General features: G+C 54.8%; 1 long non-coding RNA gene across 2 annotated transcripts in view; it reads left to right on the forward strand.

Annotated features, from left to right (window-relative positions):
* Positions 1–9,382, forward strand: part of LOC309613991 — a 32,473-nt gene extending 23,091 nt beyond the window's left edge. For both annotated transcript variants that reach the window (XR_014235967.1, XR_014235968.1), the window contains exon 3: positions 7,196–9,382. This is a non-coding gene — a long non-coding RNA (uncharacterized lncRNA). The remainder of the gene's footprint in view (positions 1–7,195) is intronic.
* The last annotated feature ends 15,554 nt before the right edge of the window (positions 9,383–24,936 follow it).

A 24,936-nucleotide genomic window follows, 5' to 3' on the forward strand; every position in this document is an offset into this window, starting at 1 on the left:
AGACCTCCTCTCCTAATTCCGGATCTAGACAGTTTAAGTTGGGAATGGCCACGATTTAAAGAATGCCCTCCAGCCTTTGAAATCCAGGTCTCTGTCCTTCCCCTGCTTCCCACCCTACTCACTGCAAACGTAGACAAGTTAGTCATGGTGCATGACTAGGGTGACCTAATCATTTGTCAGCCAACCGGGACATGTTTGAGTGTGCAAGGCAGTGCTAGCTGCGGGGGGATACTGGGATGACAGGTAAGGCAGGACTTCCCTGGCAAACTGGGCTGTATGGGCACCTGGCTTTTCCTTAATAATAATAATACTGTTACTAATAATGTGACACTACAAATAAATAAATAAATGAGGTAATACAGTGAACAATAATATAATTATTTTTAACATGTTTAAAAGAGTCAGTTCCCATTTCAAGTATTTTTAAAATAAACTTGTGTGTGATGAGAGCAAGGTCTGCCGTTGAGAGCACCTGTTAAGTTGGGTGAACTGCCTACACGAAGAGTGACATTTGTTCATCTGTGTTTCTTTCTGAGGTCATTGTGGAAACTTGGGGAAAAGAACAAACTCAGGAGAGGAGAAACAGGAGCTTCTCCAGGGGTTCCTTGGGGTTCCTGACCGAGAGCTGAGCCCAGCGACCCCCCTTGTTGGGGCTTCCTTTGGCAGCAGCTGCAGTGGGTAGGGGGGTGGGCTCTGGGCTGGCAGAGCTGTGGAAACGCCCCGAAGCACAGGGCCTCGAGCAGAGAAGGCTCAGTCCAGGCTGGGGTGGCTGGCCTGCTCTGTGGAATGGCCATTTTTAGGCAGAGAACATAGTCAAAACTTTCTGAGCTCAACAGTACCTTAGAAGTTAGAAAAAATTTTACAACAGTCTCTTAGAAACATCGAGATCATCTGTGCTCAGAGTTCACCTATTTCTGTTCTGCCTTCACGAGTTCTGCCGTATCCCCAGCCTCTAAGCACGTAATGGTTTTCTTTAAACCGACTTGCTTTCTTCACGTAAATGAGTTTGGTTTTAAAGGAAAATTATACCAGCGTCACTTAGCTTCTGGCTGAGTTGTTTTTTTGTTTTTTTTTTTTAATTTTTGGCTGTGTTGGGTCTTCGTTTCTGTGCGAGGGCTTTCTCCAGCTGTGGCGAGCGGGGGCCACTCTTCATCGCGGTGCGCGGGCCTCTCACTGTCGCGGCCTCTCCCGTTGCGGAGCACAAGCTCCAGACACTCAGGCTCAGTAATTGTGGCTCACGGGCCCAGTTGCTCCGCGGCATGTGGGATCCTCCCAGACCAGGGCTCGAACCCGTGTCCCCTGCATTGGCAGGCGGACTCCCAACCACTGCGCCACCAGGGAAGCCCCTGGCTGAGTATTTTTTAAATACACGCCGAGATCAGCGAGTAGCTCTTAAAACGGACCGCCCCTCTGTTGCCTCGTGCCCCTCACAATCGCCTCGGCCGCCGCCTGGATCTAGTCCAGCGCCCTCTTCTCCGAGACACATACTCACGTGGACCCCAGGGAGGCTGTGAAGACAGGTGGTCTTCCTGTCTCCCTCGCCAGTGACTTTTTGCCATCAAAGGGGACAAATTAGAGTTGACCCCAGGATGGAGCAAGGCCGCTCCTAGCGGAGGCGTGGTGGGAAGGATTCTGGTTCCAGCCAGCTGCACCCTGTGGAGTTTCAACAGGACCGAATGGCTCGGGGTGGATTTTCTTTCCATGACATTTGCCTTCTAATAATAAATCGACAGATGTAGTTGTCTTGCTCTGCCTTTACCGTGACATTTGCCGTCACTTCGCATGTTTTTGTTTGCAGACGCAGCCAAGAAACATGCTTCTCCGGGAGGGTTCACCCTGTGCCCTTGGCCTCGGCCGAGCCGCGTCGCAAGCAGCGGCCACTCAGGCTCGGGCCCCTCTTCCTTCCCACCGGGCGTCTCGCAGGGCCGCCCTCTCCCCTCAGAGCCGCGGCCTCTCCTCTCCTTCGGGGCTTTTCCGGGAATTCCGTGGGGCAGTGGGGTCTTTCCTTCCATCGTGCTCTCTGTTCTTGACTGGCTGCCAGAAAATGCCAGAAAAGAGCCCGTGCCTCAAAGTCCATATTCAGACGTGGTAGGATCCGCGTTTCATAAAGTTCAAAAGCAAGCAGTATATGCATGAGGAAGCCGAAATGATGTTCACGATAAGCACACGATAAACCCCAGCTGACATCTTTGTTGCCTCTGTGGAGAAGGTGGGCAGGGGAGCAGGGGGTTCTAGTCGATAGGTGACCGACTGTGCTTCCTTGGGTCGGCTGGAGGGTTACAGGGCTCATTGTAGGATTTTTAAACACTAAATTTAAAAGGTCTGCATCGGTGGAAGGGACATCTGACACCAGTCCAGGGCGTGCGGGGAGTGGACCCGTGGTGCCGTGGACCGCCAGGGGCTGCTCGCTTCTCTGCTGTGTGTACAGGCTCACCGGCGCCTGGAGAGTTCCGGTGCACACTAGGCCCTCAGCAAACTTTTGCTGAATATTGTTTTCACGTGTATATTTGTAAAGTTGCAATGGGAATTTCCAAGCGCCCCGAGGCAGCGATGAGGCAGGCGGAGCTGAGGCCCAGGGCCCCAGCACAGCTGCGTGGCCATAAGCCCCGGCGCCCTGCTTCCCTCGTCACCCCCAGCCTTTTCTCCAGCGGCCTTTAAAGCATCTAAATCCCAGAAATCATCTCATTGCACCCATTCTTCCTGAGTTCTTTTGGGGTCTGTTGAAGCCGCCCTCCTCCTCCGCCCCTGGGGAGAGCGTGTCAGGGTCACGGGCCCTGCTTTCCCTGCCTCTTCCCCACGAGGCGTTTAATCACCGCACAGACCGAGGGGACCCTCGCCAGGGGAGGGGACCCTTAACTCCTGTGAGCCCCAGGAGGCTCCTAAAGCCACCACCCATCGTTTGGGTTCCGGCCCCCCGACTGCTCAGTGGAGATGTCCCCAGTTCCCAAAGCAAAGTTGGACACATTTCCAGTGACCAGACAGGTTGCAGCCATGGTCTTTCTAAAAGAATGCCCGTTTGGAACATACGGGCCCCAAATCAGTGTGATGTCAGTTGTCACCGTCCGTGTGGAAAGATTTTGCCATGGCCAGCTGCCGGTCCCCTTTGTGCTATATTAATACCAGGGCCACGGGGCCCATCGGGGTCGGAAGCCAGGGAGAGAGGGACAGCTGTGGCAGACATCACACCACGCTCCCGGCATGTGCTCCGTGTCACGGGCACACAGATGGCTCAGAGGCCCCCAGCCCGCGCCTGTCTTCTCCTTGTAGGGTCGGGAATGGGCTCGAGCTGGCAATACACTTGATGCAGGAGCCAAGCGAAGAGTGGCGGGCTGGGGACGGAGGGCTCGGCCGACCCCGTGTTCCGGGTCAGCTGACACGTTTACTGGAAGCGGAGGCATGTGCTGGCCGAGTGAGGCCCCGGTATTCAAACAGCTGGGGGTATTGGGTTCTATATGCCAAGGCTGGACAGATATTTTTAAATGTCCCAGGACAAATGGAAGCCCAGTCGGCAGCAGGGTAGAGGGGCAGGGGGATTTGGAGGACACCACTTCGCCATAGCTAGATTTGGTCGGGAGAGCTGGGCAGGATTAGCGTCTGGGAAGAAGCCCAGCATGTGAAGAGGGAGCAGGAGGGTCATGGAGTGAGTGGTAGGCCCTGGCGGGCGGAGGAGGGGCAGGTGAGGGCTCGGAGCAGGTGCCGGGGGCAGGGGACGTGCCCAGGACGGGTCTGGAGGTGGGAGGTTGGCAGGACTGAGCCCCCCGCTCAGAGGGACGGGATGAGGATGCAGCCTGTGGTCCAGGCCCCTGGTTTTGGGTGTCAGACAGACCGGAGCGCCAGGCTCAGTGCCCTGCCCGTCCACCCCACGCCCCTGGGCCACGGCTCATCTGCCCGGGCGCTTCCTCCCTCCCCCGGAAGGCCCGGGGCTCTGGGGGACCAAGCCGCCAAGCGTCGCTGCTGCTGTCAGCAGCAGAACCTCGTCGGTGCACAGCCGCCCCCCGCCCCGAGTGGAGGTGGAAGCCGCCCCCAGGCCTGAGCCCACCCAGGGACGGGTTGTGTCTCCACCGCGCAGATGTGTTTAGGTCCGACTTCTGATAGCCGCCAGTGCTTTGATAGTAGGGGATCTGACCAGAAGCTTTGGAGATTTGACTTCTCTTGGCCTAAGGGAGCGTCTGGGTGTCTGGGGCCCGCCATCCACAGGCCCCCGAAGCTGAGGGCTGGGCGCCCCCTGTCGGCGAGCCGCACACACGCCACCGCGCCGTCACCTGGCTCCGTCACTCAAGGCCAAGCAGGGCCTGGCCTCTGTAGGCATTTGCACTTGTCCTCCGGCAGTAAAGTGGAGCTATTATTATCTCAGAAGGAACGAGGGCCATCAGAATTAGCCTCTGAGCTGCTGGCCGGGGCCTCCTTGACTTTGCCGTGACATTGGGCTGGGAGACCTGGGCTCATGGATGAGCCCTGAGTGGCCCAGCCTGGAGAGGAGCGGGCGAAGGAAGGGGGCAGCGAGCCCCTCGCCAGGCCTCGGCCAGGCCCATGGGGCCAACGAGGCGGCCCAGTTTTCTCCCCATGGCCGCTTCGTAGCCTGAACAGACACTCAACAGGGTCAGGGCAGTTACTGCGGCTACACTGGCATTTGTGTGTCTCTGGGCCTCTCGGCTGTGGCCAGGCGGGGGCTCAGGAAGGTGTGAGGAGGCCAGGGCAGGGCCGAAACCTGGGTGTGGCTCCTGGACACAGGGGAAGGAGAAGCGGAGGGGGCCGTGCTGGGGGTGGGGTTCTCTTGGGGCCCCTGGGGCCCTTGGCTGGCGGCGGGCAGCCCTTGAGTTAATTCCTATTCCTATGCAGAATTTCCTCCTTGTCCTCTGCACTTCAGACTTCTCTGTTGCTTGTCCAGGCCCCTGGGAAGGAGCCGTGGCAGCCATGACTGCGGCTCGGCCTTCAGGGCCACCTACGCGGAGGCTTAGTAGGAGGTCCCTCCTCTCTCGTTTCTCCTGTGGGAGAAGCGCTGGGTTGGCTGTCAGCACACGGCCTGCCCCACGCTCGGTCTTGGTGTGGAGAAGCCCTACTCCTGATTTGTTTGTTCCTCTTCGTTTGATGTGTCTCGTGGTGCCTGCCCTCTCCCAGACACGAGGAGAATACATTCATTCACTTAGTCTTTACAGTAACCTTACGGGGAAGCGGAGGCACAGAGAGGTCAAGTAACTTGCCCGAGGCCGTACAGCTGGAAAATGGGGGAGCCTAGATTGGAAGTCAGGTGGGGGGTCGGGCTCCAGAGCTCACTCTCCAAACCGCTGCCTTTGAATGCTGCTCAGGGCATGAGGGGGCCCCAGGGAGGGGTCTGAGATGGAGCTTGGACTGAGTCAGGAGCCTGCTGGGTCGCAAGCTGGGGAGAGGCCCTGGCATGGGCAGAGCTGGCCGTGGGCCGTAGGGACAGCAGAGTCCAGCTTGGCTGCAGGAGGCGGTGGGGGGGGGGCGGGCAGGGTGGGAGAGGAGGGCAGCGGGCTGAGGGGTCTAAGCCGTGGTCTGAACCCACGCCTCCTAAAGTCCCCCTGCTGTGACTTCCCTGGTGGCGCAGTGGTTAAGAATCCGCCTTCCAACGCAGGGGACGTGGGTTCGAGCCCTGGTCCAGGAGAATCCCACGTGCTGCAGGGCAACTAAGCCTGCACGCCGCAACTGCTGAGCCCGCACGCCACAAATAGAGAAGCCCGCGCACTGCAACTAGAGAGCCCTGCGTGCCTCAATGAAGACCCAGGGCAGCCAAAAGGAAAAAACAAAGCCTCCCTGCTACCGCGGAGGAGATGGTCGGAGGCAGGAGGGAGCAGCGGGGGACCAGTCAGTCCAGATGAGGCCTGGCCGGAGCCACCAGTGGGCGGGGAGAGTGTCTGAGATGATCTGGGGGGCTCACAGCACGGCCGGTGGGCGCGTGAGGGGGGTCAGAGGTGACTTGGGGTGGCTGGGGTCTGCTTCCCAGTCTCAGGGAGGCTTTTCCTCTGAGTCCTTGTTATTGACAGTGTAGAAGAGGGTCCCCGGTACTTCTGGACCCTTCCTCAGCCCTTTGGGGCTCAGCCTGTCCTCGGAGCTGGTTCCTTCTGGCCTGGAGCCCACGTGGTGGGGAGGTTGTCCCCACTGGGGAGATGGCCGAGACTGGCGACACCAGTGTGCACGGTGACCCAGCCTCCGGCAACGCCTCCCTCCCACCGGATCCCTTCTGAAGGGGCCACCCGTCTTCATCCTCTTGCCAGGGTGTTACAGGTTTTCTGGGGTTTTTTGGACCCGTGAGGAAAGTGATCCTGGGGAGAGGATCAGTGCTGGGGGCTGCTTCTCCAGCCCCCTGACGGGAACAGCAGGCTGGGGGGGCTGGGTAGGTGCCTCGTGCTGTGGGTCCACTGTGAAGGGGTCTCTGGGACACCCCCAGGCTCCCACTGGAGCCCCACCCGGCGTCCTACTCTCTTTGGGTGATTGACCTTCCCGGGGGCCCGAGCCTTGGCACGAAGTGCCCCAGGCCCCCGCCACCAGGTGGCGCAGCTGCAGTAACCAAGCTGGCCGCGCCCCTTTCTCAGGAGACTCCAGGGGTAGGGGCTCCTGCGGCTCCCCACACCCTGGACACCTCTTGGACCTGCTCTTGGACCTGGCTGTGTGCTCACAGGTAAGTGACACGACCCGTGTGCCTTTCCCCGTCCGTACCATGGTTGGGTGCAGGGCCCATGGGTTCCACCAGCTCTGTCATTCCATCCTGAGCGCCACACGGTAGGGCCCCCCACCCCCGTTCCTGCTCCACAGAAACAGCAGGAGCTCGCGGCTCCGACTCCTTCCTCCGGCCAACCGGACGGGCTTCAGAGAAGCTCCTCTAAGCCTGGCTAGGGCCCCGAAGGAGTCAACTCCAGGCAGGGGATTTGTCTAAGATCACAGAAAAGGCCTGGGGGATCTCGACTCAACCCATTTCATTAACAACCTGCTCCCCTTCATCTGAAAAGGGGCCCCATTTTCAAAACCATGACCGCTTCTCCCTAAATCAGTAGCAGACGACAGCCTAAAGATCGCCCGTAGATATACGTTGCCCTGAGGGCTGTTTGGGCCATTAGAAGAAGGACGCCAAGTCGAAGGTCCGTCCGAGTGTGTCCTTGGGGTGTTGTGGGGTGTGCGTGGGGGTTGCCTACATCCTGTTAACCCTCTGCCCCCTTCTCTCTCTCTCTACCCCAAGCCTTTCTGCTCTCGAGCGTCCTTGGAGCCGTCAGCAGCGGTGTCCCCCCCTCTGAAGCCCCAGCACTGCTCTGTCGGTACCACTGAACCTCCATGATGCCACCTCCTTGATTTGAAACCTTCATGCTTCAGCCCCTCCTTGATGGGAGTCTAACCTCGCCCTCTGAAGGAAAGGTTTGCTAAGAAAACAGAATTTTATGCACAGTCTCGGGAGGTGAGGCGTGGTCTCCACCCTCCACCAGAACCTGCCTGTTCTTAAGGGTTTCCATGTTGCATGATCTGCAGATTAGAGTTGGGTCACGTCTAGCTTTGAATAAAGGCCCAGCAAGTTGCCTCTTAGAAATACCTCTTCGCAGCTGACCTTAGGTTCACCGTGGGGCTTCTTTAAGATGCTCTGATTAATTCATGGTGGCCACCCCACGGCCCATAGCCACCTGAGACAAGAGGATTTACTGTACCAGTTTACTGCCAGGCCGTATCAGCTGATAAGCAGGAAACTCTAGACCATCTGTTTAAAAATAAAAATAAAATAAAAAACAGCAGCGCAGCCCTAGAGCAAACACTTTGTACTGCTGCATAGTAAACGAGCCTGTTGGATGTAGTGACCTTGGCTGAGGTAGCCACGGGCTCGTCCCCCAGTCCCTGCTCGTCCGGGGCGCCGGGCTACTCAGATCTGTGGCCGTCCAGCCCCCAAGCAGCACCCTGGAGGGCAGAGCTCCCCGCCCCACGGAGCCCCGGGCATCACTCGCGTCCTGGCTGCACCCAGGCTCCCCCCTCCAGCTCTGGCCACATTTGCGGGTCTCTAACTCTCTTCAGGCCACAGCGACTGTCCCCAGGCAGGATGTCCAGCCCCATCAGCCGAGAGCCCCCACGGTCAGTCGCGTGGACCTGTCGTGGAGGCCGGCCTATGGGGCCGGACACAGGACCGGGGGCCGAGGAGGGAGGGCTTCCTGGGGCCGCGAAGGACGGGCCTTTTGCGTGGCTTCGCGGTGAGCTGCCAGCCCCGTTTTGATCTGCAGCTTTTGTTCGGTACTGGGCGGGGTCTCCGTCGCCGTGGCGCTGGCTGGGCGGGGGAGGTGTCATCACGGCTCTCCCCGGGTCCCCACGCAGGACGACGTCGTCGGCGCGGCCCACCACTCAAATCAAGGCGGCGACAGAGCCTCCCGAGAGAAGCCTTCAGAAGTGAAATGTCGAGGCTGCCGTCATGCGTGAGACGGTGGCAGAGCCGCGATCCACTTCTCTTCCTTTCCAGGGGGCCCTGAGCCTGCTGCCGAGCCCACGTTCAAAGGCTGTTTCTTCAAAATAAACGGTGCTGCCTTCGAACTGGGAGGGGAAGCGGGCAGTTGGGAGGCAGCTTTCCACGTGCGTGTTTGAACGGGTGGGGCGTGGTCTTTGGTTCATGATCGTGTGAGAACTTGGGCTGCGGACAGGGAGGTCCAAGTCCGTCTGGGCCCCGCGTTGGCAGGGCTGGGAGGGGGCATCAGGCACAGCCCTGTGGGAAGTGACCGTGAAGGACCCTTCCGGAGGGCCCCCCCCAATCCTGTTGTGCTTGGTTCAGAGGGTTGGGCGGAGGCTTTCCTGAAGGCTCTGAGGAGTGCTGCACCCACAGGCTGTGTGCTCAGGCGGCAGGACGTGGGGAGTCGGACGAGGGAAAGGCTGGCCCGGCCATGTTGTCTGCCTGCTCCCCCCATGGAGGCCCCAGCGCGGTCAGCCGCCCCGTGGTGGCCAGTGGGCATCGAGATGAGAGCCCGCCTGCTGTTCTCTGCTCCGGGCCTCTGGTGTCCCCCCACCGCCTGGAATGCAAGCCGCGCCAACCTTGGCCTTGAGCACCTGCAGCTCCCCAGAGGCCCCCGACGCTCTTCAGCCCGCAGCTGCCTGCAGGCCTGCACCCGGCCTGTTCCTCCCCTCCTGGGGGTCTTGCTCGCTCTCACCCTGGCTGCCCACCTGGCCTGGCCAGTCCTCCCCACCCTTGGGAAGCCCCCTGACCGTCCAGCCCGCACTGGGAGTCACAGCGCCTCTCGTCTCAGTCCCTTTGCTGGACACTTATTTGCTGCCCACGCCTTCTACTTCTTCTAGACTGAACCCCAAGGTGACAGCCAGATCCGCCACGCGGACTGTCACGCTTTCCAGCTTCTGTCTCCACGCGTGGCACAAAGTAGGTGCCTAATAAATTTGTGTGGAACGAGTAGGTGGGTCTCTTTGTCTTTGTTCTTTCTCCACCGAGCTCAGCTCCGCACGTGTAGCCTGTGTACGTGCACTTGTCCCTATCGGCCCTTCCCAGTGTGCCCCTAACTCATGGTCATTACTTTGGGGGTCCCGCGGGAAGCCTAAACCCCACCTATGCCACCGCGGACCACGTCGGGTCAGTTTCACTGCCATTTTTCTTGGTACAGTTTGCTCCTTTCCTTCATGGCATTCAGCACAGCAGGGAATCGTATGCTTATCTCCTTAATGCCCGTCTTGCCCACCACACTAAACCCCAGAGAGCACACGTAGAGCCAGATAGGCTTTCAGGTGATTGCTGGATGGGTGGGTGGGTGGGTGGGTGGATGGATGGGCAGAACAAAAAGATTCAGACACTTGAGGGTGTGGAAAAGGCAACCGAACTTGAAGAATGTGTCACAAGTGCCATTTGCAGCAACATGGATGGACCTAGTGAAGTAAGTTAGACGGAGAAAGATAAATATTATATATCACTTATATGTGGAATCTAAAAAAATAGCACAATCAACTTATTTACAAATCAGAAACAGACTCACAGACATAGAAAACGAATTTATGGGGGAAAAGGGGCCAGACGGATAAATTAGGAGTTTGGGATTAACAAATACACACGACTGTATATAAAATAGATAACAAGGACCTACTGTAGAGCACAGGGAACTATATTCAGTATCTTGTAATAACCTGTAATGGAAAAGAAGCTGAAGCTGTACACTTGAAGCTAGCACAATACTGTAAATTAACTATAGTTAAATTTAAAAAATTAAAAAATCAAAGGAGTAGAATATCATAGATGAGAAAGTATAACGCATCACTTCTATTAAATTTATGTATTATTTCATGAGAAGAAAAGAAAGCAGGTTACGACTTTAATGGGGGCCCCTCAAGTGTTCCTTCCCACTTGTATCTTTCTGCCTGGAGGCTTCTCCACCTTCAGCACCACGGACATTTGGGGCTGCATCACCCTCTGCTGTGGAGGCTGTCCTGGGCACTGTGGGATGTGGGGCAGCGCCCCTGGCCTCCACCCACGAGATGCCGCCCTCACCACCTGTAACAATCAAAAACGTCTGCAGACACTGCCCAGTGTCCTCCTGGGGGAAATTCATGCCTAGTTGAGAACTACTGGTGCAAAAGTAGCTTAAACAAATTTTACCTTGACCTGCTTGGCAGGGAGAAAAGGAAAAAAAAAAAAAGGAGATTTAGCACATCACCTCTTGCCCTCTTTAAACTTGACCTAGACTCTTAATGCACCAGGGCAGCTGAGTTGTAAAGAAGATGCCCTTCAAGGGTCCTGATGATTGAGGATGTTTAGCTCGATGTAGAGACTGATGGATGGATGAAGAAATGGTCCTCGAGCAGTGTGTCTACAGGGGCTAGTGTGTCTACACGGGCCAGTGTGTCTACACGGGCGAGTGTACATACGTAAGTTTCCCAGCTCTATCCAGGGCTCTGAGAAGCAATGACACCCAGTAGCAACAATCACACCCCACACTCAGATTTTGGTTTCTAATACCACTTTCCAGTACAAGGAACCAGTCTCCTTGCAAAAAGAGCTTAGTCCTGGGCTGGGACGAGGACTGCAGGATGAGCCTGGAGCCCCAGACTAGGACCATCTGACTAACCAAGTCATAGTACTGGGTCATAACCCACTGTGTAAAATCTATGTCCACGAGACCACATGGATATCATAACTCCAAAGAATTCATATAGATGCCCCTTCAAGGAGGGGCAAATAACTCCTCAACCCTGAAGTCTGGGCGGCACGCGAGGACTCGCTTCCAGAGTCCAGTGTAGAAAGGAGGGAGAGGGAATGTCACAGCCTAGAGCCACATCCCCCGTCAGTGGTGGAGCCTTTCTGAGAGCGTGGACCTGAAGGGACATGATGAGAAGGCCTTCGCATCCGTGGGCTTCCCCCAAACCCATGACCCAGACGTCAGGGGCATCCTACAAAATACCTGCCAGCACTCCTCAAAATGGTCATCGAAAACTAGGAAAATGTGAGAAACTCTCAGCCAAGAGGAGCCTAAGGGGTCATAACAGCAGAGTGTCATGTGGGGTCCCCCAGGGGATTCCGGAACAGAAAAGGGGCATCAGAGAAAAACTAGTGAGACCAGAATAACGGGGGGAGTTCAGGTAATAATAATGTATCAGTATTGGCTCATTAGTTGTGATGAATTACCATGGCACGTGACAGTGGCAGAACGAGGTGCTGGGCACACAGAAACTGCTGCCTGGCAACTTCTCTGTAAATCTAAAGCTTCTAAAATACAAAGTTTACTTAAAATATAAGTGTACAGGGCGTTCCCTGGTGGCCTAGTGGTTAGGATTCCGGGCTTTCACTGCTGTGGCCCAGGTTCAGTCTCTGGTCGGGGAATTAAGATCCTGCAAACCGTGCGGTGCGGCAAAGTCAAATAAAATAAGATAAAACCATAATGGAAAAGAATATGAAAAAGGACATATATATATATAAAAAACTGAATTGCCTTGCCATACAGAAGAAATTAACATGATGCTGTAAATCAACTATACTTCAATAAAAAAAAAATACAGAGAGGAATGGATAAAGAAGATGTGGTATATATATATACAGAATGGAATACTACTCAGAAAAAGAACGAAATAATGCCGTTTGCAGCAACATGGATGGACCTAGAGATGATCATACTAAGTGAAGTAAGCCAGACAAAGACAAATATCATATGATATCACTCATATGTGGAATCTAATTTTTAAAAAATGATACAACTGAACTTATTTATGAAACAGAAACGGACTTATAGATATGGAAAACAAACTTATGGTTACCAAAGGGGAAATGGGATTGGGGGGAGGGATAAATCAGGAGCTTGGCATTAACATACATACACTACTATACATAAGATAGACAACCAACAAGGACCTACTGTATAGCACAGGAAACTCTACTCAATATTCTGTGATAACCTATATGAGAAAAGAATCTGCAAAAGAATGAATATATGTGTATAAATAACTGAATCACTTTGCTGTACGCCCGAAACTAACACAATATTGTAAATCAACTATACTCCAATAAAATTAAAAAAAGAAAAAGAAAAAGACACTCCAAAATGGTAAAAAAAAAAGCAATAGAGAAATAAAATTAGGAGGTGACACCATAAAAAAATATACAGGTGTATACATATGGAAACGGTTTGGGCCCAGCCTCATGAGAAACAGTAACAAAGGACCGGGCCTTCCTGGACGGAGCTGGGCGCTGCCGAGAGAACCACTGCGGGGCCCTCGAGTTGCGCTTCGTCCCAGCCCCGCGCAGTGAGGCTCCTGATGCCGCATCCCCGCGTCGCACTATTGTGTGCGTATTCACAGGGCTTGGGGCCCTCTTCTGCCAGAAGGCGGGGCTGTGCTCTGCTCTGCCCACTGGGTCTCCCAAGTCCCAGGTGTGCTGGCACCCAGCAGGTGCACAGCCGACGTCCAGGTGGAAGAGGTGAGGGAGACAGCCCCTTATGAGGGGATGTCTGGGGGCAGGAAAGAGGAGGTCGGTGAACAGGAGGTGCCTGGGGCTTCGGCACCAAAGACAGGCGGTGGGCAAGTGCGGGCGTGGGCGCTGGGTCTGAGTTTAAGGCACAGGACAGGTGTGGCGGGGTGTTGCTCCCTGGAAGCTACCACATGCCCCGGCCGTGCGCACCAGGACATCCTGGGGGAAAGGCCGCGGTCTCCTCGGGCCGGAACCACTAGGTCCAGGGCCTCCCTGGCCGGTTGCCTGGCAGAGTGTGCCCTGCGGCCCTGAGGCTGTGTCGCGCCAGCCTTCCTAGCAGCTGGCAGTGGTTTCCACAAGGTGAGGAAAACTCAGAGCTCACTCTCGGAGAAGGAGATCCAGGGAGGCCCCGTCTGCCCCAAATATCGCCACCACCCCCCCCCCGGCCGACATTCTTCCCTTTCTCAAAAAGGCAGGATGTTCTCGTCATCCGAGGTGGCTTGGGACTGATGCCATCCTCTCAAGAAGAGGACGTGCCCGTGTCCTGGGCACTCGCACCCGCCTGCGAACGGGAGCCATCTGGGGCCTGTTCCTTCACATCTCACTGTGATGTCTGGGCCTGCGGTCCAGGCCCGGAGCTGGGAGGAAGGATGCAACCTCCTGCCGAGTGGAGGGGCTGGGATGGGGCAGCCAGGGATCTGTGGAGGGCAGGTGGGTGGGAGCAAGGGCGCCCCTCAACTTTCCTGAGGACCAGCTCCCTCTGGGAAGAAGCCTGAAAGGCCAGGGGAAGAAGAAGAGCAGGGGGTGCCCAGTGCCATCACCAACTCTCCGGGGCCAGTCACTACCCACCTCTCCCTGCAGACAGTGTGAAAAGACATAAGTGCACCTACTGCAAGCCAGGCCCTGCCGTGGGCCCCAGGGACACAGGGGAGGACAAGCTAGACACGGGCCTGTCCTCATGGAGCATAGAGCCCATGCCTGACACAGACCCTGGCCATGGGAATAGCAGGGTCTTGGCCAGGAAAAGCAGGGAGGGCTTCTTGGAGAAGGTGGCATGTACGTGGGATGAGAAGCCAGATGACTAGGTAGAAGGGAAGTGTGCCCAGGGGGGGAGGGGGCAGCGAATGGGAAGGCCTTGACCTTGCAGAGCTCCTCCAAGCCCCACTCCCAGCCTGGATTTGACTGAGGGGTCAGGGAAGAAAGAGCCATTGAAGTGTTTCAGGCCAGTGACAGTCCATTTGCATTTTGGAAAGTTCCTTCGAGGATGCCATCTGAGGCCAGAGGGGAAGTGGGGACACAAGTGCAGGGAGAGGCTGTTGGAGCCGCCCCTTGAGAGGTGGACGCACTGGGCCGGGGAGGAGGGGGAGGAGGGCAGAGCGCCGGGCGCAGGTGGCCCTGGTCGCCGGGGGCTGCGCAGAGGGGTCACCAAGGACGCAGCAGGGATGGGCGAGGCCGGGGAAGGGGTGCTTTGGGGCCAGACACCCCGTGAGTTCGGTGTCTCTCTCTGCTCTTCGAGTCCCCATCTGTAAAATAAGGGAGCTGGCTGGGCTACTGGCCAAATCCCCTCCGAGCCCAGGAGCCCCGAGATGCTGCAGATGTGGGACTGTGGTCACCGGGAGGGGCTCGGACCCCCTACCCCTACCCCACCCTCCAAACTTCGGGAACCGTGACGGCAGCGCCGTCCCTCCTTTGATTAAACCTCCAGCCATCCTCACCCGCAGCCCACGTCCACAGCCGCCGGGTGCCCTTTGTGCATGGGTGACTCACCAGAATTAATGTTCATTTGATTTTTACTATAAATGATGCCTCACATAACTTCTCCATTACTGGCGGGGACGGCTTCCCGGGAAGGCTGGCAGCTCCGTGCTCTCCCGTGCCGGAAAGCGCTGAGTCACGGCTTCACCCACGTGCTGCCTGGAGGTGGCCGGGCCCTCACAGGTGGCTTCATGGATGCGGCTCCCGGTCACTCACGGGAGAGCAGGGGGCATCCGAGAGAGCTTATGTTCATGTCCCACCTGAATATGGAAGAGTGAGATGTGGAAGGTAAAAAAGAAAATCTCTCTCTCAAAGATGGGAGGGTCCCCTTCCCTCCTTCCCTCCCTCCTTCCTTGCAACTTTATTTATTGACAGTGCCTGGCGTTGTGTGAAATGCTGGTAGTGGGAGAGTGAACAAAACTAGACAGGGCCCCAGCCCCCTGGGTGCTTGTGGCCGAACGGGAGACAGACATTAATTGGCTAATCACAGCAGCACCTGCCAAACCAACCGCTGCAAATGAGGGGGTGCCCCAGGCTGGTCCCCCCACGCCCCTGCCTCGAGAACGGGATGCGGGGCTGAGAGCCGAGGACGGGGAGGCTCGGCCAGGTGGAGGGGTGTGCCAGCAGGTGCAAAGGCCCCGTGGGGCAGGGTGGGGGGCGCCCAAGGAAGGCCGGGCTAGCTGGCGGAGCAGTGGGCAGGGCTCAGAGCTCAGGGCTCGCGGGCCCTGAAAAGGACGGCGCTTAGGGTCCTGAGAGGGAGGGGATGCGCTGATGCTATAAGGAGGGGGTGGGACATAATCAGATCTGTCTCCGGGATCATTTCATGGACGAGGAACCATAGGCCAGAGCGAGCAGAGACCCAGCCAAGACCACTGGGGGCCGAGAAGGGAGGGTCCCGAATGGGCCAGTGGACCTAGAGGCCTGACGTCCCGTCCAACAGGAGACTGCAGGCCTCTTCTTCTTCATCAGCATGGAAACCATACGCTTCTCGGTAAAAATCCAACAAACCCGGGATGGTGACTCATCTACCCCAATTCCCCCGGCAGTGGAATAAACCAATTTGCTTAAACCTCCACTGATCTAGTACATTTGTCTTTTTTTTTTTTTTAAATCTGAAGCTCAAAAGAAACCAAAGTTTACACGAAAAGAAAAAAACCTAGCACACTAGATTGAAGCAGACGTGTGCTTATCTGTTTTCCGAAAGAATTGAATTAAAAAACAAAGCCCACAAACAGAACCTCACGACGCCATCTGCGCCAGGCCCCTCGCAGCTCCCCTCGCCTCGGTGCCTGGACTAAATCAGGCCGCAGCCCGCCTCTCCCGCCTGGGCAGGGGCCAGCCTCCTTCCGGTCCTGGGGTCCCTGCGGCAGGAAGCACAGGGCGAGGCATACGCGGGCCAAACCTGGCAGCACAGTCTTTGGATGGGCCCCGTGGGATCATTCCTGACACAGACGTCCCATCGCTGTTCCAGCCTGCAGACCGGAAACTGAGGCGCAGAGAAGTCAAGTAATTTCCTAGAGCTCTTACCTTGTAAATACCAGAGCTGGGCTTTGATGCCTAGTTCTGACGCTAAAGCCAAAGGACACAGAAGTCATAAGCCTCACCCGTCTCTCTTTCCAGACACTGGGTGTATACACAACAGTCGGTACAGGATTCAGTGGTTCTCAACTCAGGGCAGTTTTGCTCCCCTCCCCCCGCTGCCCCCCACCCCCCGCCCGGGACATTTGGCAATGTCGAGGGACATTTTTGGTTGTCACAGCTCAGGGGTGGGGAGATCCCGTTAGCATCTGGTGGCCAGGGATACTGCTAAACATCCTACAAATGCCTAGGACGCCCTACAGCAGAGAATTATCCAGCCCAGAACATCAACAGCACCCAGGTTGGGAAACCCTGATGTGGGTAAAACGGTGTGGGTAAAATATATGCATATGCTCAGGCGCAGAGAAAGGGCTGGAAAGATAAGCACCAAAACGTCTACAATTTGTTTCTCTCTTGGTGAACAGGTTTGGGTAATTTTTTATTTTTCTTCCTGATGTTTTTGGTACTGTTTGAATTTTGTAAGGAACAAGGTGCGTGTATCATTTTAATAATCTGAAAAGAACAGCTGTTTTCATTTTGTAAAAAGCAAAAAAAGGATCCAGGACTTATCGATTCTGATCTGGTTCCCTCACTAACTAGCTGTCAGGAACAGCTCTCTGGAAAATAAGTCTATCTGGAAAGTGAGAAGAACAATCCTTCTTGCGTGATATTGTAGGAATATAAAGTAACATTGTCCTGGAAAGAGGCTCTCCGAGCTCAGAGGAGAAAAACCGTTGAGAACACTGAGATATTGCTTTCCCCATGTATTTCCCCTCTGAGGTGATGTGTACATTTTTGCAGCATAGAAATTTAGGAGGCTGGTATTCAGTGAGGGTCTTCTACGTGCCAGGGACTGGGAAACAGAGCGGGGTCCACGTGCTCTTATTCTCAGGGTGGGCGGGATGGGTCCTCCCACCTTTCCAAGATAGCATTCAGCTCCCAGATCGCTTTGATTTCATCTCAAGGCCGGGCTAGGGCTGGGTTTCTCCACCAAGGCACTGTTGACATTTGGGGGAGGTGGGGGGAGCAGGGACACGGTAGGGTGTCTTGCAGTCTCCCCAACCTCCACCCACAAGATGCTAATAGCACCCCTCCTCCCCCAAGTCGTGATAACCTGAAATGTCTCCAGTCAAGGCCAAATGGTCTGGCGGGGGAGTGCCAAGATCACGTTGGTGCAGAGCCACTGGCCGGGCATGCCTGGTGTTTTAAAGAGAGGACCTCAAAGCAATGGTACAGGCTCCTGAGTCAGGACGCTCGTCTGCTGCATTTCTGAGTCACTGCCCCTGTTTTCCATCTTCAAAAGTCTTCCCTTTGTGGCTCTCCAACCTGAGACACAGCCCCTCACCCAGGCAGGGACCCGTGGTGGTCCGGGAGCCCCCGAGTCCTTTGGACAAGTCCCACCAGGAGGTGGTGAGGTCTGGGGCTCCGGTTTCCCTACAAATAATGACAGTCAGACAGGCTGTGCTCCAGCTGAGTGACCACAGAGCAAACCCGCTGGCCGTGCACAAAGCCCCCTGCTAATTGGGAGAGGGCCAGGACATGTGCCACTGCGGCCACTTGGTATGCCAGCACCTACATTAGAATCAAGAGATGAAGTTTAACCTAAGATAAAACCAGTTTGGAAATTCAATATCTCACCTCCCTTCCTGTCTTTTTAAAAATCCATAATTCATAGAGAACCCAGTCAGGGGGTGGGCAGCTCAAATTGAATTATCTTTTTTTTTTTTTTTTTTCCTAAGACTGAGGCTAGGAGAAAGATTTTCTTGAAATGGAGAAAATAAAAAGCAACTCTTGGAAGCTCATGTCCTCTGGTCTTGACCTCCTCAGCCCAGGTCTCCATCCCATGGGGATGGGAACATTACAAACACCTGCGAAGCAGCATTCTGAAACGCATGCTAATTGCACTGCCCGGAATTTGTTCTGCCGCTGTCCTCGCTCGGTCTGGCAGTGATGAATATACAAGTTTATCCATTGCGGAGCGGTTGGTAATAGCAACAGACTGGAAACCACATAGATACCAGCCATAGAGGACCAGTCAAATAACCCCATTCCTTCCCTGCAATGGCATTACCACGTCGTGCTAAAAACAGACCAGGAGATTCATTGTATAGTGAGAGGAGATGCGTCATCGTCATCGCATTGTTGAAGCACGGTGGGGAACAGTGTTTATAGCGTGCTACCATCTGTGTTTATAAAAAAAGGAAAAAATACACACGTATGCGTTGGCTTGTATATACCTAGTGTGTATATACTAGGGAATCGTGCTGGCTGGGTCCCAGGAGGGGAAGGGGGAGGGGGGAGACGCGGGGGGGGGGGGGAGACCCTGCACACCCTTTTCTATGTTTTCATTTTTTGAACCAGAAATAAGTGCTCAGAAATTAATCTATAAAATTAAGTTTCCTTTAACAAGAAAAAAACAACCACACACCCGTGCTAATTTGTTCTGAAAAACGCCTCAGGCAGAGGGGATGATGAATTTCTATGAAACCAACTCCGGCGTATCCCCTTGGGCAAAGCCGGGCGCCTCTCTGGATCTTGGAATGTTTCATTTTGCTGTTGTTTTCCGAGACTCTTTGCTTTGCTAATATGCTGTGATCTTTCGGTGTCTCCAAATTACAGCGTGCTGACAACAGCCTCCAGTCGTGGGCCACAACTTACTCTAGAACCCTTGCCTCTGAACCTCCTTCCTCTAAGCAAGGTGGCTGCTGATACGGGGTGCGTTATTATGCTGATAAGCGTGGACTTGTTTTTATGGATATTTCCTATGGGTGGCAAGTGATATGGATTTTTCCATTCACTATGGGACTGTAAAAGTTCCCTTTCAAATAATTTATTTAAGTAATGCAAGAGCAAAGCAATATTAAGTAAATAATAGCCCAGCTAAGCCTGCAGCTACACACAAACCACAGAGCTGGGCCACTGGGGGCTGAAACTGGGGACACACAACTCTGCACAACATCACCCATTCTTCCCCTGCAAATCTACTTGACTTTCGATGACCTGGCCTCTTGGACTCTCTCACTCAATATGACCAAGAAAAGAGGAAAAAAGAGGCATTTGCAGTGAGCTTTCGGTGACCGTGCCGAGAAGCAAATCCAGGTGCCCTGTAATCAGGCAGGTGGGTGGGGAGTCTCCCCAAAGTGCCCCGTGCTCTTTGGCTGGGTCTGCCCACCTCTGTTCAGAGACGATGACCCTCGCTTTCTATTCCATTTTAGAATGTATTTTCCGTTCTGTTCTAGAACATATTGTCCATTCTCTGATGTCACTCTTGCCTTAAGTGCCACAAATCCTCAGCTGATAAGGGAAGCCTAATGAACTCCAGCATTTGGCTGGATCGACACTTGCCTGCAACGCATTCTCAGAGAGACTGCAGACATGGGTCCTGGGATAAAGAGACTGCCAGAGATGGGTCCTGGGATAAAGCTCCCCTCAGAAGATCTAACAACTGGTTAACACGTGAGATGGCAATATTGTTTTACAAGATACTTAAATGCAAGTGAGGCTAAATCACACCGCGGAATCTCAGGGAGGGTTCCAGTGGAGAAGGGCTTGTCCTGATTAGGGCAAAGGGCATTCCAGCAGGGTGGGCAAAGGGCATTCCAGCAGGGCGGGCCAAGGGCACCAAGAGGAGTCACTGCTACACAAAGGCAGCACCTCTCAGGCCCCCAGCCCTCCCATCTGCCTTCAGAATACCCAAAGTGCTCGCTCATTGGCATCTGGTTACAGCCTGGTCTCCCGTGCGTGAACTCGTGGTCATCTCCCCATTGGTTGGTTATTTTCTTCTAGAAATCCTAGTTACTCTTTCTGCCCAACTTTGATTTAGACTTGAGCTTGGGAAAGGCAGGTTCTTGGGGAGCTAGAGTTTCTGGCTGGTTTGTGGAGAAGTTTCTGGAAGGTCTTTTTGAGGTTTTAAAATGGTGCTGGAGGCCAGTAGGCACAGACAGACATGAGTAGACTTTGTGTCGGGGGCCTCCAGCTCTCCCGTTGTCAGCTGCGAATAAACCCAGCTGGGTGCCATGGCTGAGCGCAGACTGCAGATGTGCGCGCCCTCCCACTGGATCTAACGAGGGAGGCACTAGTATGATCCTCATTCACAGACGGGCAAACAGAGGCTCGGAGAAGGTGGGCAGCTTGCCCTTGGCCACACAGACCCAGAACATGGGGACGGGACTCAAATCCAGGTCTGAGTCCAGAGGCGGGAGCCACCTTGAGATGCAGGATGAGGGAGCAGTGCCGGGCCAGCCAGGGTTCTCCTGAGTCGGGACCCAAGGACGGCCAAGGCCAGGGGGCCAGGGAGGTCAGGGCTGGCCTTCGTGGTTCAAAGACCACCAAATACTGGCAACTGCACATGTCGTCACCAAATAGATGGGTTTCCTCGGTTCCCTGCTGAAGTCCAGTCACTAGAACAGTGCCTGCCACAAAGTTGGCACTCAATAAATGCTGGTGAGTGAGTGTATACAGTTGGCCGTTTCAGAGCCCCAGAGGGAGAACCCTCCAGACTCTGAAGGTGCTCTGGCTGCCCCTCGGGGTTGGGGAGCAACTGCTTCCCCCGTTCCTATGGGATCTCTCCCACGCACGTTCCCAGGCCCAGGAATACGGTGAGTCTCAGCCCAGCGCGATGCTCAGTTCACGGGGGCCTTTCGGGCATCAGGGGAGGTGTCTGGGAGAGGGTGTGCAGGCCGCACGGGGCCAGCCTCGTCCCAACGCGATGTGCAGGGCAGACTGGGGCCGGCTGCCAGCACTGCACGGTCGGGGGAGTGGGCGTGGGGTGGAGGGCGGGCAGGCAGGGCCGTGGACCCAGGTGGCCGTGTGTGCCAAGAGATGACCATTATATGCCCCAGGGTCTAATGAAGGTTGCAGGTGAGTGTGAATGGAACTAATGAAAATATAATTACCCAAGCCAGGAAGCCGCCCGGGCCCTGGAGGCTGCGACTTCGGTGCTAATGGAAATGGGGCCACTCTCGGACTTTCCTGAGCTTGAAGCTTCTGGTTCCCGAAAGTTCTCGGGTAGGGGAGAGGAGAGAGAGGCCGGTGGGGGGATCCATCTCAGCCTGTCTCAGAACCAGGCCCCTCCTTCACTCAGAAGTCGGGCCAAGTGGGGGGCAGAGGGGAGAAGGCAGAAGGATCGATTCTTTCCACTGACCAAGCACTTCGGATCACGGTGATCTCCAGCCCTTCCCAAACTCCCCTCCTCTGGTTTAAGACAGGGGCTCGCTCAGGGAAGGTGCCCAGAAGAGGACAGGCAGGAGGCCCTGCAGAGACAAGGGCGTCGGCCGGGCGGCCCGCAGGCCCTGGCCTCAGATGTGACATCCCGGCTCCTCTTCCGAGCCCTGCTTACCTGTTCTCAGGTAAGGTGGCTCGATGGCTACTGAAGGAGGAAGGGACATCCCACCAGCCGACATCTGCCACCCCGAGCTTTCAATAGCTCCAGCCGCCTCGGTGGTCCTCAACCCGTTGTTTCTTGCAACCTGGCCATCCATTTCGGTAAATCTGCTGGGGGAGATAAGGCTGACCTTGACACACAAGGGGGCCTAGCCTGGGCATTCCACCGCCATGTGCCCCCAGCCCCCCTCCGCATTTCCTGGAAGCCAGGACAATGACGGCAGACCCAACCCAGGGTGGTCAGGGACCCCCGGAGGCGCACAGGCTGCAAACTCAGCCCCTACTCCCCATTTCTTGGGGATCCAAATTGCAACTGAGTTTGTGCTGTGAGAGGGGAAAATCCATCTTCCCAGCCTTCAGCCTGGGGTCTACAGCTCGCCCTTGGCAGGCAGCAGATAAGCGAACTTGCCTAACTGAGCATTTTCTTCTCACTGTGTGTGTAGGGGGGGAGTGGACCTTTAGAAATACAGCTTCCCAGGCCCCATCCCAGACCTGCCGGTTCTGAGTCTCCAAGGGTGGAGTCCAGGGCCCGGGTTCTGATTAGCCTCTCCCCACCTCCCGCAAAACCAGCCTTGGAGACCCTGGCCTAAGGATAATTCCAAAATAGATTCTTCATTCAAGAGGATTCGGGAGAGAGTTGGGGTTGAGTGGTGAGCAACCGACTTGCTTTGCATGAGGGGGGAGGCCCAGAGACGTTTTCCACCACCTTGAGACTTGTTCCCTGAAGAACTTGAGGCTGTAATTATACATGCAAAGTGAAGCTAAAATTTCAGAGAAGTACCTGGAGAATTCAAGTCAGAAGAAGCACGTTCGTCTGAAATACCTAGATAATTAAAGAAAAAAATATATTCATTGCATAAATCGCTCATTAATTCACTCCTCTGTGGGGACACACAGCTTAAAAGCCGGCGCTTTGATTAATCCAAGCTACATTAAATCCTCAAGATGCTTTTCTTTTCTTTTCTTTTTTTCCTTCCCTCTGCCTAGATCTTCATATTCCCTTCCTCTAAAAAAAAAAAAAGATTCCTTTCCTCCCTGTGCCCAGATCTTCCCTTCCCTTCCTCTTTATTCATAAATAAAGTTGTCCCTCTGCAAAAATGCATTTCAGACTTGGCTTGACAGAATAAGCCCTGTAGTTGGGAGCGACAATTTGGGTGCTCTTTTTTCTTTTTTAAGTACACATTTTGAAATCAGATGCATTCTTTCCAGTTCACTGGAAATGCTAATTTCTTTTCCATCACATTTCAAAGTTACATTGTGTGTGGAGCGAATCACAGCCGGCACAATAGCACTTCTGAAAGACTGGGGGGGGGGGACGTGGTCCCAATCAGTGGGAGAGCCAGAGAAATGGTTAATTTCAAAGGTAGGCAACTGATTGGGGGAGAAGAATCTATAGAAGTATTTATTTCCTTTAAAAAAAAAAAAAAAAGAAAGAAAGAAAAAAACCCGAGAATTCAAAAACCACTTGGAAAGAACAAGCATCTAATCCTGACAGGTTGATTTTCAAGATCCTCTTAATGAAATTTCAGCACATCTGTTCCCCGCTCACTCCCCTGTTTGTCTTCATTTCCACTGTGGGGCTCCTAGGGCACCTTAGACCCAGCTCACTTTTCCTTCTCCTTCAGCTGTTTTTTCCAGGTACAATGGCTTCTCAGTGGTCTACCTGGCGTTTCTGCTTCTGAGCTCGCTGCTCTGCTCACCTTCGGCCAGTTCCATGAGAGGTAGGCCACCTTCATCTCCCCCCCCCCCGCAAGGCACGCAGGTGGGTCGGGGGCGGGGGGGAGTGGTGAACAAAATCACACGCCAAACTTGTAGATTCCACCGTCCAGCCTTTAGAAAAATAGCCTTTTTATGTGTTTTGGCTCCAGGCAGAGAGTTTCCTCAGTATCCTCCTAGGGATCGATGTCAAACACTTTTCGATGCCTCGTTTTACAAAGCTGGCGGAGGAGCACAGAAGCATTCCATGTGAGAGAGTCCTTCGGAGGCAGTAGGAGAGATGGATAAATATGGAATATTCTCAGAGGGTCTAGGGATACTCCTTTCCAGTAAATTAACACACGGGAAGATTGTTTCTACTCTTCACTTAAGGCACTGATCCCCAGATTTGGGATTTTATAGACTAGTAAAAAAAAAAAAATTAGAGGGGAGATTGCCACTTTTTATTTCATCAAGAAAGGCCATTAAGAAGCAGCCACCTTCTAAGGCCACTTCTCATAAAAGGAAGAGCGTTTGGACTCCCTAAGGGCGACACGAACAAGAAGGGCTGAATCTCAGGCCTGATTAAATAATGTGTTCCCTCGACCAGTATTTGCCGGGAGCTTCCCAGGGCAAACCAGGTCCCGCTGCCTGCAAAGACCACCCTTTGAACTGAGGACATCCAGCCTGGTGAAAAGCTCACACTCTGTCCCCGTTGGACTCACGTCCCCGAAGAGCGGGACCAGCCTCGTGAGAGGCCTTGATGTGCTCGCCAGCACTTTGCCAGCCAGTTTGCGGCCCCGCCCTGCCACGGGGAGGTCACGCACGTGTCTCTAGACGGTGATGTGCACAGACACACATCCAATATGGTCCCACCCTGGGGTCCGACGTGGCCCGGCTGGACACAGACCGGCTGTGAGTCCTGCCAGCAAACAGAGCAAAGGAGCAAATAGCTCAAGGAGAGGGGGTGATAGGGACCAGAAGAGACGGCTCACTTCATTTCTCCTCCTAAACATCCCAGTGGAGCCACCACTCGCTTGGGGACGCATCTCCAGTGACCCAGCTAGAGGTGAGGGCAGGGCCTGGCCTCAGAAAGAGAGCTAGCCTGGGCCTTCCCAGGCCGCATGGCCCCCTGACCATCTATTTCCCCCCTGCCTCTTCCAGGAAGCACCGAGCACTTCCTGCGAGCCGTGTAGGGCACCAGCATCCTCTTCCTCCTGCTGCAGGGGGCCCTGCAGGTCGCCTTTCTCTCTGGACCACCCGATGGTAAAGACCACCTTCACGTTCACCCTCCGGCAGCTGGGATACAGGGAGCCCCGAGGCTGCGGACCCAGGTGTGATTTAACCATTAGAGAAAGACCGCGCTGGAACCAGCCCGTATTCTTTCCATGACAACCGTCTCCCTAAAAACACCTCCCCGGCACCTTCCGAAGACTTCACGCTTCATGGGGGCACCATGCACTGCCCTCTCCATTCAGGGAGCACCCGGGCTGCAGCAGGACCTGGAGGGTGCGGGGCATGAAGGAGGGAACCAGCTGGGGGCTCTAGACCTGGGGTTGGCAAACCACGGCCCCAGGGCCAAGTCCCGCCTGCCAGCCAAGAACAGTTTTTATATTTTTAAATGGTTGGGCAGGGGTGGGGAGACATCAAAAGAA

Source organism: Balaenoptera borealis (genome assembly GCF_965194805.1).
Source record: "Balaenoptera borealis genome assembly, chromosome: 16".
NCBI lineage: Eukaryota > Metazoa > Chordata > Mammalia > Artiodactyla > Balaenopteridae > Balaenoptera > Balaenoptera borealis.